Source organism: Triticum dicoccoides, chromosome 1A, assembly GCF_002162155.2.
Source record: "Triticum dicoccoides isolate Atlit2015 ecotype Zavitan chromosome 1A, WEW_v2.0, whole genome shotgun sequence".
Lineage (NCBI taxonomy): Eukaryota > Viridiplantae > Streptophyta > Magnoliopsida > Poales > Poaceae > Triticum > Triticum dicoccoides.
The window spans coordinates 422,752,035-422,766,533 of NC_041380.1; positions in this window are offsets into that span (position 1 = coordinate 422,752,035).

Genomic DNA, 14,499 nt, shown 5'->3' on the forward strand with positions numbered 1-14,499 from the left:
ATTCTTCAATAATACGCCTATAACTCCTAGGAGTTTCTTTATTTTTATTAATTATCAAACTCCTAGGCACGAAATCAAGAAAATCATTTGTAGCAAAAGGTTCCTTAAGGATAGTGAGAAAGTTGGGGTGAACACTTATGTATTTGAGGTCCGCCTTTCCATTACTAGAAGTTTCACCCTTACTTTTAGGAACATACATCAATTTGGAAATATTAGCATTAGGAGGAGTGTTTTTCACGAAAGAAAAGGTAGATCCTAGGTTGGTAATAATATCCTCAATTTTATCAATTCTAGTGGAATCTTGATCTATCTTTTCATTAACCATAGGAACCTTTTCTTTAAAAAAATAAGAGCAACTCCTACCTTAGATCCGTATTGAGTAATTTGGTTATGGATCTTTCTATCCATATTTTCGATTAACTCTATGGTGGCAACTTTATTTTCAATAATTTCAAGCCGTTGCATCACATGTTCCAAAGTTAAAATAGTTCCATTAACCAAAAGAGGTGGTGGGCCAAACAAATCTATCATAGCATTATAAGAATCAAAAGTATGGCTACCCAAGAAATTTCCTTCGATAATGGTATCAAGAATATATCTATTCCAAGGAGTGATGCCTACATAAAAATTGTGAAGAAGAACGGAAGTAGATTGCTTCCTAGTAGATCTATTTTGCGCATTGCAAATTCTATACCAAGCATCTTTTAGATTTTCTCCCTCCCTTTGTTTAAAATTAAGAACTTCATTCTCGTGAGACAAAGGAGTAGATCAAGGACTAGCCATAACGACGAAGCAAGCAAAAAAGAGGGTGAAAGGAAAAGAGGGCGAATAAAATGGCAAGGGTGAAGTGGGGGAGAGGAAAACGAGAGGCAAATGGCAAATAATGTAAAGTGAAGGATAAGAGTTGTGATGGGTACTTGGTATGTCTTGACTTGGCGTAGATCTCCCTGGCAACGGTACCAGAAATCCTTCTTGCTACCTCTTGAGCACTGCGTTGGTTTTCCCTTGAAGAGGAAAGGGTGATGCAGCAAAGCAGCGTAAGTATTTCCCTCAGTTTTTAAGAACCAAGGTATCAATCCAGTAGGAGACCACGTGCGAGTCACCTCGTACCTACACAAACAAATAAGAACCTCGCAACCAACGCTATAAAGTGGTTGTTAATCCCTTCACGACCACTTGCAAGAGTGAGATCTGATAGAGATAATGATAATGGGATAAATATTTTTGGTATTTTTATGATATAGATTTAAAGTAAAGATTGCAAAATAAAATAGATTGGAAACTTGTATGATGGAGAATAGACCCGGGGGCCATAGGTTTCACTAGTGGCTTCTCTCAAGATAGCATAAGTATTACGGTGGGTGAACAAATTATTGTCGAGCAATTGATAGAAAAGCGAATAATTATGAGAATATGTAGGTATGATCATGTATATAGGCATCACGTCTGTGACAAGTAGACCGACTCCTGCCTGCATCTATTACTATTACTCCACACATCGACCGCTATCCAGCATGCATCTAGAGTATTAAGTTCATAAGAACAGAGTAATGCCTTAAGCAAGATGACATGATGTAGAGGGATAAACTCATGCAATATGATATAAACCCAATCTTTTTATCCTTGACGGCAACAATACAATACGTGTCATTTCCCTTTATGTCACTGGGATCGAGCACCGCAAGATTGAACCCAAAGCTAAGCACTTCTCCCATTGCAAGAAAGATCAATCCAGTAGGCCAAACCAAACTGATAGTTCGAAGAGACTTGCAAAGATAACCAATCATACATAAAAGAATCCAGAGAAGATTCAAATATTGTTCATACATAGACTTGATCATAAACCCACAATACATCAGATCTCGACAAACACACCGCAAAACAAGATTACATCGAATAGATCTCCAAGAGAATCGAGGAGAACTTTGTATTGAGATCCAAAGAGAGAGAAGAAGCCATCTAGCTACTAGCTATGGACCCGAAGGTCTGAGGTAAACTACTCACACATAATCAGAGGGGCCATGGAGTTGATGTAGAGGCCCTCCGTGATCAATGCCCCCTTCGGCGGAGCTCCAGAAAAGGCCCCAAGATGGGATCTCTTGGGTACAGAAGGGTGCGGCGGTGGAATTAGATTTTCGTGGTGCTCCCTGATGTTTTTAGGGTACGTAGGTATATATAGGAGGAAGAAGTAGGTCGGTGGAGCAACGAGGGGCCCATGAGGGTGGAGGGCGCGCCCAGGGGGTAGGCGCGCCCCCTGCCTCGTGGCCGCCTTGTTGATTGCTTGAAGTCCACTCCAAGTCCTCTGGATCACGTTTGTTCCAAAAATCACGCTCCCAAAGGTTTAATTCCGTTTGGACTCCGTTAGATATTCTTTTTCTGCGAAACACTGAAATAGGCAAAAAAACAGCAATTTGGGCTGGGCCTTCGGTTAATAGGTTAGTCCCAAAAATAATATAGAAGTGCAAAATAAAGCCCATTAACATCCAAAATGGATAATATAATAGTATGGAGATGTATCAGACAGCAACACCGGCACAGGAGAAGATAGCACTTCGGACGGTGCCGAAGACAATGAAGACCCCATTGACGCAACTTCCGAACCAGATGAACGGGAAGATGGGCAAGTTAGCCCTGATGAACAGGCTACGCATGAAGACTCGGAGGAAAGTAATTATCTTCCGCTCTCTGAGGATGAGGCGAGCCTCGACACCGAGGATTTTATTGTGCCTGAGGAACCTCTCGAGCAGGAGCGCTTCAAGCGCCAGCTAATAGCCACTGCAAGGGGCATGAAAAAGAAACAGCAGCAGCTTTAAGCTGATCAAGATCTGCTCAATGATATATTGACTAATGTCCTGGCAGCCAAGGAATACGACCTCAAGCGCCCAGCCAAAAGTTACCCGAAGCGCAAATTGCTACCTCAGTTCGATGACGAGGCATTGGAGCCCATACCATCATCGCGCAATACGGCTGACCGACCAGTACATGGTCGGGATAAAGCGGCAACTCAAGCCGAACACTAGCCTGCCCTACTTCACCGTAAGGGCAGAGATAAAATAGCTCGGAGACAAACATACGACCTACGGCAGGACTTGGATAGTAGAGCAGGTCAGAACAGATCGATATATGGATCACGGGGACGTGCCCCGACATGCGATCACGGCTATCTAGTCAGACGCAATAGTCATACTCACGCCCGGGCCGAGAACCACAGACGGGCTCCATCCGAGCTACGTCGCGACGTGGCCCGATATAGATGTAACATCCCGAATTTTCAATTTGGAATGTTATACATTAGGTCATCATGCATATCATGTTTTATTTTTCTTTTGGTTTTAATCCTAGAAAATCCTAAGCAACTCAAAGACCCACGGAGAGAGTTGGGGATTTCGTTATTTACATATTTGAGTTTTCTCAAATTATGTAAACAGGATCATTTGATTTTATTTATTTTATCATCAATTATTTCTATTACAAAAATATGAGAGAGGGAATAAAATGACTTTCCCAAAATATAGAAATATTGAGGATTTAATAAAAAAATCAAATAAGATTTATTTCGGAGTTTTTCGGTATTTTTATTTGAATTTAGGAAAAATGCGCGTTTTTCAAAGTTGTAGTTTGGGCCCAGATAAATGTTCACTTTATCGGGCTTGATTTTAGAAACCCGGCAAAATTTATTTCGTGATTTTTGGAGTCCGTTTAGTATTTTTTTTTATTTTTCTTCCGAGCGGATTTAAAAAAAACTCGAACCGACTCCGGGCCGTAACCGGCCAGGAAACCTCCGCCCGGGGCCTTTATAAAGCGCCCGAGCCGGCCCGAGAGAGAGAGAGGCCCACCGCCAGCAAACCCTAACCCTAGCCCCAGCCCCCCCGCTGCCGCCGCCGCCGCCGCCCGCCGCCGCCGGAGCCGCGCGCCTTTCGCGGTTCGCCGCCGCCTCGTTTTCCGTGTAGTTTCTTTTTAAAAAAAAATCTGTTCGTCGTTTTTCTTTTTCGTCGGATTTTCCGCGGTTATTTTCTGATCGCGATTTCTGATCCGATTTTCGTTTTAGTATAACTTTTCGCTCGTTTATCGGAATCAGGCGATTCAAGCGCCTGGAGTTTCGTCTCGAAACCCTCTTTCCGAATAATCAACTTAAACAAGTTTTTGCTACTGTAAAATTTGCCCTAGATCCAGATGGCTAGAACGAAGTTGTTTTCTTTCGCCGTTTGATTTATTTTGCTTCGTTCGATTTGATTCTTTTTGCCAACCGGAGTTCTTAAGTTGAACCTTCTGGTTAGATCTTCTATTTGAGTTTTACCTGTGCATTAGATGAGTACTTATTGTATGCTTGTTGTTTTTCTGCGATAGAATACCCGGAGTGCGCCGCCTGTTACTTCGAATCTCTAGGTTACGCGGATCATCAGCAAGGCAAGTAACACTTTGATCATACCTTTTCTACAACCCAGTTTTATTGCATTAGATCAACCCTCACACATTGCATGATTAGGATCTAATTAAATTGTGGGATGGGAAGTAGATGAGGTAGTACCTATTACCTGTTTATTATCAAACCTTTGGGAGCTACTTCTACGTTTGCTTATTATGCCATGCTATGCTAGTAGACGTGGATTGGGTGAGTGATATCCATGACAGATGTGAGATTTTATAATTAAAGGTTTATCTAAGGTGGCAACATAACACACATCTGGGTGGATTGAGGCACCTGGGGTATCCAGGACTTGCCTGTTTTTTTTGGACCGCCACCCAGGCTCAAGGGGATCATGAGATTATTCATACTAGAAACTTCCGTGTGCAGCCACAAGCCATTATGGGCTCTGGCATAGTTGACTAACTTGTGCGAACTCTTACAGTGGTAGACTAGCAGATGTAGGGGATGTAGGTGGTACGGTCTATCACGTCGTAAGGTGCTAGCGCTTCTGAAAGACTATGTCTCGGTCATCCGTTTCTCAAACACCCTGTAGTGCGAGAAACCAAACGGAGGCGATCGAGTCTTGTGGGGGAAAAGTGCGCAAACCTCTGCAGAGTGTAACAAACTAATCATGGTTAGCCGTGTCTCCGGTTATGGACATCTTGAGTATCTGGTACCTGGACTATCATGTGAATCTCAACATGTTACTCTAAACTAATTTTGATGGGTTTTATGATGATACTTAATTGGGATTGAGAATGCTGTCAACCATTCTCAATCTTTAACAACCACCCTGGTAGTAATTAATTTTATTCCTTTGAAGTAGGGAAAATTTGGCTTTACGCAAAACTGTAACCATAGAGCTTTCCACCAGCCAAATATGCATATAGTATAGATGTTGCATTCCATTACTCTCTATGTGTTACCTTGCCAGCATATTCCATGTGCTGACCCGTTTCGGGCTGCAACGTTAATGTTGCAGACTTTTCAGACGATGATTGAGGAGTTTTAGGTCGTGGTTCTATACTCAGTGATGCCGTTGGAGTTGATGGACTCACTTATCTTCCAAGCCTTCCGCAGTTATCGTTAATAGATGGCCTTAAGCCATATTTATTGTAATAAGTTCTCTTTTGAGACACTTGATGTAAAAAGTGTGTGATTGCTACTCTGCTATAAATCCTCCGAGTACTGTGTGGTGTCAGCATTACTGATCCAGGGATGACACCGGAGCACAGAGATCAGACTGTTTGAGGTCTGGTCGCTACAGAGATGGTATCAGAGCACATGCTGACTGTAGGACACGACCACTAAGCTAAAGACCTAGATCACTGCTCACTCTCTCCTCTTCTGACTTCTCATCTTTTCTACTCTTTAGGATGGCGGATGCAAGGAACAAGTTCACACAACCGGATGAAGATACACCCTTTGGACGCCACTTGAAGGAAGTCACTAGATACCTGAATATAGGAATACCAAGCTTCACGGGAACCTACAATGCCACTTTACCTGAAGAAGAGCGCTGGATGATTCAAGTTCAAGTTCCCGGAAGGACGTTCATGCCAGTCACTGGGCCCATAGAGTTTTCTTTTGATGCCCCAACTTGGAGTCTTGGAAAGAGCATGGCAGCTCACATCGCCATGGGACGCATTGGAGAAGTCTACCGCAAGGATCTCAAGGATACTATCTACCAGATTTGTGGGCGCCGAGATGAACATTGGGAGATGATCAGTACCAGGAAAGATAGATCAATTGCAGCTTTTATTTAGGAGTTAAACCAGCACATTCGACGACAGGAGAATCAGATGTGCGCCGACATGATAGATCTGAATAAGGCTAAGACTAGAATCAAGGAACTGGAGGAAGAACTCAAGACTACACGCGAAGGTTATGAAGAAGAGATTGAAGTATTGGTGGAGAAGAATGACGATCTGATCAAGAAGATTGGAATATTTATGGGAGGCCCGACACCAGTAGATGAAGACGAGGAACCCAAGGAGATTAGCCCAGAGGACTACATCATCATTGACGCCACCGACTCGGAACAAGATAGTAGTGATGATGACTATGTTGATGAAGCAGGAGCAGATATCATGGAGTCTACAACTGTAGAATATTTCTAGTAGACCACCTCATCAGTAGTAGTAGTCCACCATGTAAATATAGTAGTCCGAACACTTTTGCGATAGTTAGACCGATTGTATGCCTTTGTTTGATTGATTGAAGTGAATTGTGTGTTTTTGCCTCATGTGCATAGGGGTAGTGTTTTCCCTCTAGACCCCCTCTATTCTTATATCTCATCTTTTCTAAAACCCTCAGATGCCTCCGAGATGTGACCCCAGATTTGCCTTTCTGCCGGAGCTCACCCAGTTGATCCAGCAGCAGAACACCTTGATGCAGTTGCTAGTTCAGAATCAAAATCAAGGGAACAACAACAACAACCCACCCCCACCACCACCACCACCTGTTGACCACTTAGCCCGTTTTTTTAGGCTGAATCCGCCGGTGTTTTCCAGTAGCACCGAGCCGATAGTAGCAGATGATTGGCTCCGCAAGATAGCTAGGGAGATGACCACAGCAGGATGCACAGATGTGGAGAAGGTTAAGTTTGCCGCACATCAGTTAGAAGGACCCGCAACATCTTGGTGGGAGAATTTCACAGCCACCTTCCCAGTCGACACTGTCACATGGGACCAATTTCAGCAGGCTTTTCATACTGCCCATGTTTCAGCAGGAGCAATGGCCATGAAGAAGCGTGAGTTTCGTAACTTGCGCCAAGGAGGACGGACAGTTGGCCAGTATGTGGAGGAGTTTAGTAAGTTAGCATGTTATGCCCCAGATGACGTTGCTACGGATGCTGCTAAACAAGAGAAATTCCTGGAAGGACTGAATGATGAGTTGAGTATGCAGTTGATGGTAGCCACCTTCAACAACTACCAGGAGTTGGTAGACTGTGCTCTTATGATTGAAGGGAAGCAGCAGCAAATTGAGAACCGCAAGAGGAAGTATGGACAAGGGAAGTATAATTCAGGAGCTCAGCAGAAGCCTCGTTTTACCCCTAGACCAGGAGGACCTTTTCAGCATACCCATGGAGTAGGTAACTCGCACCATCACAATGGCACCAAGAATGGTAATGGGAATGGAGGAAGCAATGGACAGAACCGCAGCACCCCATCAACCCCAGCCAAGAAGGATTTGAGCCACGTCACTTGCTTTAAGTGTCAGAAGACCGGACACTTTGCAAATGAATGCCCTGAAGGCCAAAACAGCAATGGAAGTTCTGGAAAGAAGCCTAACCCTTTCAACAGGGGACAAGTGAACCACGTTAATGTGGAGGAGGTTGAAGCCCAGCCCGATGCAGTAATAGGTAAGTTTTTGGTTAAGTCATTTACTGCACTCGTTCTTTTTGATACTGGTGCATCGCATTCATACATATCAAGGGGATTTGTGGATAAGTATAACCTACCAACCCAAGCCCTTAGGTCACCCATGTTAGTAACCTCACGAGGAGCAGAGTATGTGGCAAGACTATGGTGTGATCGGTTACCATTAAGGATTGGTAACTATGTTTTTCCCTCAGACCTAATATTATTGGAATCTCAAGGATTGGATGTGATATTAGGAATGAATTGGTTATCAAAGTATGAAGGAATATTGAGTGTGCTAGTAAGTCAATTTTGCTTACCACACCAGAAGGGAGAAGGATCAAGTATGTATCCCGGCATGCGCCAAACAGGACACAAGTAAATTCCTTATCGGGAGTTGTGCAGGAGGAAGTACCAGTGGTAAAGGATTTTCCGGATGTATTTCCCGAAGAGTTGCCTGGCATGCCACCGGATAGAGACATTGAGTTTTTGATTGAACTTTTGCCAGGCACTGGGCCAATATCAAAGAGACCATATAGGATGCCAGCAAAAGATTTGGTGGAAATTAAGAAACAGATTAAGGAGTTACTGGATAAGGGATATATTCGCCCAAGTTCTTCGCCTTGGGGATCACCAGTACTTCTAGTAGAGAAGAAGGATGGATCGTTAAGGATGGTTGTTGACTATCGAGGATTGAATGAAGTAACAATCAAGAACAAGTACCCGCTACCAATGATCAATGACCTGTTTGATCGATTGCAAGGAGCTAAAGTGTTTTCCAAGATCGATTTACGGTCAGGGTACCATCAGCTGAAGATTCGAGAGCAGGATATTCCGAAGACAGATTTCACCACAAGATATGGACTGTATGAGTATACGTTATGTCATTTGGACTGACTAACGCGCCTGCCTATTTTATGAACATGATGAACAAAGTGTTTATGGAGTTTTTGGATAAGTTCGTCGTAGTGTTCATTGATGATATCCTGGTATATTCGAAGAATGAAGAAGAACATAAGGAGCATTTGCGTTTGGTACTTGGAAAGCTCAGAGAACATCAATTATATGCCAAGTTCAGCAAATGTGAATTTTGGTTGAAGGAAGTAGGATTCCTCGGACACGTTATATCTGGAGAAGGTATAGCAGTAGATCCCGCTAAAGTTGAAACTGTGACCAAGTGGGAAGCACCAACAATAGTTGGAGAGATCCAGAGTTTTCTTGGACTCGCAGGATACTACCGGAGATTTATTGAGAATTTCTCAAAGATTGCAAAACCTATGACGGAGTTGCTGAAGAAGGATACTAAGTTCAAATGGACTGAGGAGTGTGAGGCAAGTTTCCAGGAGTTGAAGAAACGTTTGGTTACCTCGCCAGTGTTGATTTTGCCAGACCAAACCAAGGATTATGAGGTGTATTGCGACGCTTCACGTCGAGGACTTGGAGCAGTGCTTATGCAGGAAGGAAGAGTTGTTTCGTATGCTTCACGACAACTGAAGCCTCACGAATTGAATTATGCTACACATGATTTGGAGTTAGCAGCCGTAGTGCATGCATTGAAGACATGGAGACATTTCCTCATTGGAAATCATTGTGAGGTGTACACGGATCATAAGAGTTTGAAGTACATTTTCACGTAGAAGGAGTTGAATCTCAGACAAAGGAGATGGTTGGAGCTCATCAAGGATTATGATATGAGATTGCATTATCATCCCGGGAAGGCTAATGTAGTAGCTGATGCGTTAAGCCGTAAGAGTCATGTCAATACACTAATGACGGGAGAAATACCCAAGGAGTTAGCAGGAAATCTTCGTGAACTATGTATGGAAATAGTTCCGAGAGGCTATGTAGCAGCATTGGAAATTCAGTCAACCCTGATGGATAGAATCAGAGAAGCTTAGAAAACTGACAAAGAGATTGGCACTATAAAGGAGAAACTGAGCAAAGGAAAAGCTAAAGGATTTCATGAGGATGAGCACGACACCCTATGGTTTGAAGACCGCATTTACGTACCCAATGACCCGGAGATCAGGAAGTTGATTCTGCAAGAGGCCCATGATTCACCTTATTCGATTCACCCAGGAAATACCAAGATGTATTTGGATTTGAAGGATATTTTCTGGTGGACCGGAATGAAGAAGGGTATTGCGGAGTATGTAGCAGTTTGTGATGTATGTCAGAGAGTAAAGGCAGAACATCAGAAGCCAGCAGGATTGTTGCAACCATTGCCGATACCCGAATGGAAGTGGGATAAGCTAGGCATGGATTTTATCACGGGATTACCAAGAACTCGTTCAGGCTATGACTCGATTTGGGTTGTAGTCGATCGATTGACGAAGGTAGCTCATTTCATCCCAGTAAAGACCACTTACACAAGTGCTAAGTTGGAAAAGATATACATGACCAGGATCGTATGTTTGCATGGAGTTCCGAGGAGCATCGTATCAGATAGAGGAACCCAGTTTACATCAAAGTTCTGGAAGCAGTTGCATGAGACTTTGGGTACCAGGTTAGAATTTAGTACAACTTTTCACCCGCAGACAGATGGACAGACCGAGAGAGTCAATCAGATTTTGGAGGATATGCTGAGAGCTTGTGCGCTAGATTATGGATCTAGTTGGGACGTTAATTTGCCATATGCAGAGTTTTCTTACAATAATAGCTATCAGACCAGTTTGAAGATGGCACCTTTCGAAGCTTTGTACGGAAGGAGGTGCAGGACACCGTTGTCATGGGACGAAGTTGGAGACCGCCAGTTGTTTGGACCAGATCTGATTAAGGAGTCTGAACAGAAGGTGAAGTTGATTCGCGATAGGCTCAAGGTAGCCCAGTCCAGGCAGAAGAGCTACGCAGATTCTAAACGCAAGGAGATAGTTTACGAAGTCGGAGATAGAGCTTATCTTCGAGTATCCCCACTTCGAGGGATTAAGCGTTTTGGAGTTAAGGGGAAGTTAGCGTCACGATTTGTAGGACCATATCGAGTTTTGGAGCGTATGGGAGAAGTGGCCTACAAGTTGGAATTGCCAGAAGGATTGGCCAGAGTGCATGATATGTTTCACGTTTCTCAGTTGAAGAAGTGTCACGCGGAGATGGCTGACATGCCTTTGAGAGACACAGTGCCATTGGAAGCAATTCAATTGGATAACAATTTGACCTATGAGGAGAAACCAGTCAAGATTCTCGAGTTTGCCAGCCGAGTTACTCGCAGCAAGGTTATCAAGTTTTGCAAAGTTCAGTGGAGCCACCACACGGAGGATGAAGCCACTTGGGAGCGAGAGGAAGATTTGCTCAAAGACCACCCTCACCTATTTTCTAGCCAACCCGAATCTCGAGGGCGAGATTCATCTTAAGGGGGGTAGGTTTGTAACATCCCAAATTTTCAATTTGGAATGTTATACATTAGGTCATCATGCATATCATATTTTATTTTGCTTTTGGTTTTAATCCTAGAAAATCCTAAGCAACTCAAAGACCCACGGAGAGAGTTGGGGATTTCGTTATTTACATATTTGAGTTTTCTCAAATTATGTAAACAGGATCATTTGATTTTATTTATTTTATCATCAATTATTTCTATTACAAAAATATGAGAGAGGGAATAAAATGACTTTCCCAAAATATAGAAATATTGAGGATTTAATAAAAAAATCAAATAAGATTTATTTTGGAGTTTTTCGGTATTTTTATTTGAATTTAGGAAAAATGTGCGTTTTTCAAATTTGTAGTTTGGGCCCAGATAAATGTTCACTCTATCGGGCTTGATTTTAGAAACCTGGCAAAATTTATTTCGTGATTTTTGGAGTCTGTTTAGTATTTCTTTTTATTTTTCTTCCAAGCGGATTCAAAAAAAAAAACTGGAACCGACTCCGGGCCGTAACCGGCCAGGAAACCTCCGCCCGGAGCCTTTATAAAGCGCCCGAGCCAGCCCGAGAGAGAGAGAGGCCCGCTGCCAGCAAACCCTAACCCTAGCCCCAGCCCCGCCGCCGCCGTCGCCGGAGCCGCGCGCCTTTCGAGGTTCACCGCCGCCTCGTTTTCCGCGCAGTTTTTTTTAAAAAAAATTCTGTTCGTCGTTTTTCTTTTTCGTCGGATTTTCCGCGGTTATTTTTTGATCGCGATTTCTGATCCGATTTTCGTTTTAGTATAACTTTTCGCTCGTTTATCGGAATTAGGCGATTCAAGCGCCTGGAGTTTCGTCTCGAAACCCTCTTTCCGAATAATCAACTTAAACAAGTTTTTGCTACTGTAAAATTTGCCGTAGATCCAGATGGCTAGAACGAAGTTGTTTTCTTTCGCCGTTTGATTTCTTTTGCTTCGTTCGATTTGATTCTTTTTGCCAACCGGAGTTCTTAAGTTGAACCTTCTGGTTAGATCTTCTATTTGAGTTTTACCTGTGCATTAGATGAGTACTTATTGTATGCTTGTTGTTTTTCTGCGATAGAATACCCGGAGTGCGCCGCCTGTTACTTCGAATCTCTAGGTTACGCGGATCATCAGCAAGGCAAGTAACACTTTGATCATACCTTTTCTACAACCCAGTTTTATTGCATTAGATCAACCCTCACACATTGCATGATTAGGATCTAATTAAATTGTGGGATGGGAAGTAGATGAGTTAGTACCTATTACCTGTTTATTATCAAACCTTTGGGAGCTACTTCTACGTTTGCTTATTATGCCATGCTATGCTAGTAGACGTGGATTGGGTGAGTGATATCCATGACAGATGTGAGATTTTATAATTAAAGGTTTATCTAAGGTGGCAACATAACACACATCTAGGTGGATTGAGGCACCTGGGGTATCGAGGACTTGCCTGTTTTTTTTGGACCGCCACCCAGGCTCAAAGGGATCATGAGATTATTCATACTAGAAACTTCTGTGTGCAGCCACAAGCCATTATGGGCTCTGGCATAGTTGACTAAGTTGTGCGAACTCTTACAGTGGTAGACTAGTAGATGTAGGGGATGTAGGTGGTACGGTCTATCACGTCGTAAGGTGCTAGCGCTTCTGAAAGACTATGTCTCGGTCATCCGTTTCTCAAACACCCTGTAGTGCGAGAAACCAAACGGAGGCGATCGAGTCTTGTGGGGGAAAAGTGCGCAAACCTCTGCAGAGTGTAACAAACTAATCGTGGTTAGCCGTGTCCCCGGTTATGGACATCTTGAGTATCTGGTACCTCGACTATCATGTGAATCTCAACATGTTACTCTAAACTAATTTTGATGGGTTTTATGATGATACTTAATTGGGATTGAGAATGCTGTCAACCATTCTCAATGTTTAATAACCACCCTGGTAGTAATTAATTTTATTCCTTTGAAGTAGGGAAAAATTGGCTTTACGCAAAACTGTAACCATAGAGCTTTCCACCAGCCAAATATGCATATAGTATAGATGTTGCATTCCATTACTCTCTATGTGTTACCTTGCCAGCATATTCCATGTGCTGACCCGTTTCGGGCTGCAATGTTAATGTTGCAGACTTTTCAGACGACGATTGAGGAGTTTTAGGTCGTGGTTCTATACTCAGTGATGCCGTTGGAGTTGATGGACTCACTTATCTTCCAAGCCTTCCGCTGTTATCGTTAATAGATGGCCTTAAGCCATATTTATTGTAATAAGTTCTCTTTTGAGACACTCGATGTAAAAAGTGTGTGATTGCTACTCTGCTATAAATCCTCCGAGTACTGTGTGGTGTTAGCATTACTGATCCAAGGATGACACCGGAGCACAGTGATCAGACTGTTTGAGGTCTGGTCGCTACAATAGAGGCGCCGCTCACCCACTTTGCTTCACCGATGAAGTAATGGAGCACGAATTCCCAGAAGGGTTTAAACCCATGAGTATCGAATCATACGATGGAACAACAGATCCCACGGTATGGATTGAGGACTTTCTTCTCCATATCCACATGGCCCGCGGTGATGATCTCCATGCCATTAAATACCTACCACTGAAACTAAAGGGACCAGCTCGGCACTGGTTAAACAACCTTCCAGAGAAGTCCTTTGGCATCTAGGAAGACCTGGAAGACGCCTTTCGCAATAACTTCCAAGGTACATATGTCCGGCCACCAGGTGCCGATGACTTAAGTCACATCATCCAGCAGCCCAGAGAGTCAGCTAGAAAGCTCTGGACTAGGTTCTTAATTAAAAAGAACCAAATTGTCGATTGTCTGGACGACGAAGCTATCACGCCCTCGATGCGGCTATATCTCCCACGTGTCGAAGCACGACTTAGAGGCATAACCGCATTGAAAGCAATGTCGCAAGTGAGGTAATCTTCACACAACCCATGTAATACATAAGGGAAAAGATACATAGTTGGCTTACAATCGCCACTTCACACAATACATGAATAAAACATTACATCATCCAGATACAATCAAGGTCCGACTACGGAACCAAAATAAAAGAAGACTACCCCAAATGCTACACAGATCCCTGATCGACCCCAACTGGGCTCCACTACTGATCAACTAGAACGAAACAACATAAAGGACAAGATCTTCATCGAGCTCCTCCTTGAGCTTAGTTGCGTCACCTGCACGGTATCATCGGCACCTGCAAACTGGTTTTGGAAGTATCTGTGAGTCACGGGGACTCAGCAATCTCACACCCTCGCGATCAAGACTATTTAAGCTCATGGGAATGGTAAAGGTATGATGTGGAGCTGCAGCAAGCGACTAGCATATATGGTGGCTAACCTATTCGCAAAATAGAGCGAGAAGAG